A 4,895-nucleotide genomic window follows, 5' to 3' on the forward strand; every position below is an offset into this window, starting at 1 on the left:
TTTCAAAATCAAATCTTTAAAATGTTTTTCAAATAATATCTTCTCAATCACATCTTTTTAAAACTAATCATATCTTCTTAACCACATCTCTTTCAAAATAGCTTTCAATCAAATCTCTTTGATTTCTAATTTCAAAATCTTTTTCAAAAATCACTTCACTTCTTTCTCAATCATGGTTTTTGAAAATCAATTAGTGTTTTTCAAAATGTTTTCAAAATCTTTTACTTAATTTTTGAAAACTACTTCCCCCCTTCTCACATCTTTCTATTTATGGACTAACACTATTCCTTAATGCAAAATTCGAACTCCATCTTCTTTGATAAGTTCGAATTTTCTACCTCTGCCTTCTATTTTTCTTTTCCTCTGACACCTCAAGGAATCTCTATACTGTGACATAGAGGATTCCACATTTTCTTGTTCTCTTCTCTTTCTTATGAGCAGGAGCAAAGACAAAAGCATTCTTGTTGAGGCTGACCCTGAACCTGAAAAGACCTTGAAGCGAAAGCTAAGAGAAGCTAAGGCACAACTCTCTGTAGAGGACCTAACCGAATTCTTCAAAGAAGAAGAACACATGGCAGCCGAAAACAACAACAATGCCAACAATGCAAGGAAGGTGCTGGGTGACTTTACTGCACCTACTCCCGACTTCTATGGGAGAAGCAAACAACTTTGAGCTTAAGCCTCAATTAGTTTCTCTAATGCAACAGAATTGCAAGTTCCATGGACTTCCATTGGAAGATCCTCATCAGTTCTTAGCTGAATTCTTGCAAATCTGTGCCACTGTCAAGACTAATGGGGTTGACCCTGAGGTCTACAGACTTATGCTATTCCCTTTTGCTGTAAGAGACAGAGCTAGAATATGGTTGGACTCACAACCTAAAGAAAGTCTGAACTCTTGGGAAAAGCTAGTCAATGCCTTCTTGGCAAAGTTCTTTCCACCTCAAAAATTGAGTAAGCTTAGAGTGGAAGTCCAAACCTTTAGACAGAAGGAAGGAGAATCCCTCTATGAAGCTTGGGAAAGATACAAACAATTAATCAGAAAGTGTCCCTCTGATATGCTTTCTGAATGGAGCATCATAGGAATTTTCTATGATGGTCTCTCTGAACTATCCAAGATGTCTTTGGATAGCTCTGCTGGAGGATCTCTTCATCTAAAGAAGACGCCTACAGAAGCTCAAGAGCTGATTGAAATGGTTGCAAATAACCAATTCATGTACACTTCTGAAAGGAATCCTGTGAACAATGGGACTAGTCAGAAGAAAGGAGTTCTTGAGATTGACACTCTGAATGCCATATTGGCTCAGAACAAAATATTGACTCAACAAGTCAATATGATTTCTCAAAGTCTGTCTGGAATGCAAAATGCACCAGGTAGTACTAAGGAAGCTTCATCTGAAGAAGAAGCTTATGATCCTGAGAACCCTTCAATAGAAGAGGTGAATTACATGGGAGAACCCTATGGAAACACCTATAATCCTTCATGGAGAAATCATCCAAACTCTCATGGAAGGATCAACAGAGACCTCAACAAGGTTTCAACAATAATAATGGTGGAAGAAACAGGTTTAGCAATGGCAAGCCTTTTCCATCATCTTCTCAGTAACAGACAGAGAGTTCTAAGCAGAATACCTCTGACTTAGCAACCATGGTCTCTGATCTAATCAAAACCACTCAAAGTTTCATGACTGAAACAAGGTCCTCCATTAGAAACTTGGAGGGACAAGTGGGTCAGCTGAGCAAGAAAATTACTGAACTCCCTCCTAGTACTCTTCCAAGCAATACAGAAGAAAATCCAAAAGGAGAGTGCAAGGCCATCAACATGGCCGAATTTTGGGAGGAAGAAGAGGCAGTGAACGCCATTGAGGAGGACCTCAATGGACGTCCACTGGCCTCCAATGAGTTCCCAAATGAGGAACCATGGGAATCTGAGGCTCAAAATGAGACCATAGAGATTCCATTGGACTTACTTCTGCCATTTATGAGCTCTGATGAGTATTCATCCTCTGAAGAGGATGAGTATGTCACTGAAGAGCAAGTTGCTAAATACCTTGGAGCAATCATGAAGCTAAATAACAAGTTATTTGGAAATGAGACTTGGGAGGGTGAACCCCCTTTGCTCACCAAAGAACTGGATGACTTGTCTAGGCAGAAACTGCCTCAAAAGAGACAGGATCCTGGGAAGTTTTCAATACCTTGTACCATAGGCACCATGACCTTTAAGAAGGCCTTGTGTGACTTAGGGTCAAGTGTAAACCTCATGCCTCTCTCTGTAATGGAGAAGCTAGGGATCTTTGAGGTGCAAGCTGCAAAAATCTCACTAGAGATGGCAGACAACTCAAGAAAACAAGCTCATGGACTTGTAGAGGATGTTCTGGTAAAAGTTGAAGACCATTACATCCCTGCTGATTTCATAGTCCTAGAGACTGGGAAGTGCATGGATGAATCCATCATCCTTGGCAGACCCTTCCTAGCCACAGCAAGGGCTGTGATTGATGTTGATAGAGGAGAATTGATCATTCAAGTGAATGAAGAATCCTTGGTGTTTAAGGCTCAAGGATATCCCTCTGTCACCATGGAGAGGAAGCATGAAGAGCTTCTCTCAAAACAGAGCCAAACAGAGCCCCAACAGTCAAACTCTAAGTTTGGTGTTGGGAGGCCACAACCAACTTCTATGTTTGGTGTTGAACCCCCACATTCAAACTCTAAGTTTGGTGTTGGGAGGTTCCAACATAGCTCTGAGCATTTCTGAGGCTCCATGAGAGTCCTCTGTCAAGCTAATGACATTAAAGAAGCGCTTGTTGGGAGGCAACCCAATGTTATATTTTATCTATTCTCTGTTGTTATTTTATGTCTTTTGTAGGTTGATGATCATGAGAAGTCACAAAATCAATGAAAAAAGCAAAAATAGAATGAAAAACAGAAAGAAAAACAGCACACCCTGGAGGAGAGCTTGCTGGCGTTTAAACGCCAGTAAGGCTAGCTGTTGGGCGTTTAACGCCCAGTCTGGCACCATTCTGGGCATTTAACGCCAGAAAGAGGCACCAGACTGGCGTTAAACGCCAGAAAAGGGCAAGCACTTGGCGTTAAACGCCAGAAATGGGCACCAGCCCGGCGTTTAACGCCAGAATTGGCTCAAAACGCAATTTTGCTTGCCATTTGGTGCAGGGATGACTTTTCCTTGACACCTCAGGATCTGTGGACCCCACAGGATCCCCACCTACCCCACCACTCTCTCTCTCTTCTTCACCCATTCACCAATCACCTCAACACCTCTTCCCCAAAAACCCTTCACCTATCAAATCCCATCTTTTTCTTCACCACTCACATCTATCCTTCATAAAACCCCACCTACCTCACCATTCAAATTCAAACCACTTTCCCACCCAAACCCACCCTCACTTGACCGAACCCTACCCTCCCCCCCACTCCTATATAAACCCATCTTCACTCCTTCATTTTCACACAACCTAAACACCACTTCTCCCCCTTTTTGGCCGAACACAAAGCCATTCCCTTCTTCCTCATTTCTTCTTCTTCTACTCTCTTCTTTCTTCTTTTGCTCGAGGACGAGCAAACCTTTTAAGTTTGGTGTGGTAAAAGCATTGCTTTTTGTTTTTCCATAACCATTTATGGCATCCAAGGCCGGAGAAACCTCTAGAAAGAGGAAAGGGAAGGGAAAAGCTTCTACCTCCGAGTCATGGGAGATGGAGAGATTCATCTCAAGGGTGCATCAAGACCACTTCTATGAAGTTGTGGCCTTGAAGAAGGTGATCCCCGAGGTCCCTTTTTCACTCAAAAAGAGTGAATATCCGGAGATCCGACATGAGATCCGAAGAAGAGGTTGGGAAGTTCTTACCAACCCCATTCAACAAGTCGGAATCTTAATGGTTCAAGAGTTCTATGCCAATGCATGGATCACCAAGAACCATGATCAAAGTATGAACCCGGATCCTAAGAATTGGCTTACTATGGTTCGGGGGAAATACTTGGTTTTTAGTCCGAAAAATGTAAGGTTGGCATTCAACTTGCCCATGATGCAAGGAGATGAACATCCTTACACTAGAAGGGTCAACTTTGATCAAAGGTTGGACCAACTCCTCACAGACATTTGTGAAGAGGGCGCCCAATGGAAGAGAGATTCAAGAGGGAAGCCGGTTCAACTGAGAAGGCATGACCTCAAGCCTGTGGCTAGGGGATGGTTGGAGTTTATCCAACGCTCAATCATTCCCATTAGTAACCGGTCCGAAGTTACTATAGACCGGGCTATCATGATTCATAGCATCATGATTGGAGAAGAAATAGAAGTTCATGAGGTTATAGCTCAAGAACTTTATAAGTTGGAGTTGACATAGAGGGAGACATCCCCATTGATGAGGACAAGCCCATCACTAAGAAGAGGATGGAGCAAACAAGAGACCCCTCTCATCATCAAGTCCCTGAGATGCCTCAAGGGATGCACTTTCCTCCACAAAACTATTAGGAGCAACTAAACACCTCCCTAGGAGAATTGAGTTCCAACATGGGACAACTAAGGGTGGAGCATCAAGAACACTCTGTCCTCCTCCATGAAATTAGAGAAGATCAAAGAATCATGAGAGAGGAGCAACAAAGATAAGGAAGAGACATTGAGGAGCTCAAGCACTCCATAGGATCTTCAAGAGGAAGAACAAGCCGCCATCACTAAGGTGGACCCGTTCTTTAATTTCCTTGTTCTTTATTTTCTGTTTTTTGAATTTTAGTGCTCATGTTTATCTATGTTTGTGTCTTGTGATCATTAGTGTCTTAGTGTCTATGCCTAAAAGTTATGAATGTCCTATGAATCCATCACCTCTCTTAAATAAAAAAATGTTCTTAATTGAAAAAGAAAAGAATTGCATGAATTTTGAATTTTATAA

The 4,895-nt window shown here is 42.0% G+C and overlaps 1 non-coding gene across 1 annotated transcript; it reads right to left on the minus strand.

The window, feature by feature from the left end:
- Positions 1–953: 953 nt before the first annotated feature.
- On the minus strand, positions 954–1,061 carry LOC112714108 (small nucleolar RNA R71). The gene has a single exon (XR_003159064.1). It is a non-coding gene; the product is annotated as a small nucleolar RNA R71 (small nucleolar RNA).
- Between the last annotated feature and the right edge of the window lie 3,834 nt (positions 1,062–4,895).

The sequence above is a fragment of the Arachis hypogaea genome, chromosome 9 (genome assembly GCF_003086295.3).
Source record: "Arachis hypogaea cultivar Tifrunner chromosome 9, arahy.Tifrunner.gnm2.J5K5, whole genome shotgun sequence".
Lineage (NCBI taxonomy): Eukaryota > Viridiplantae > Streptophyta > Magnoliopsida > Fabales > Fabaceae > Arachis > Arachis hypogaea.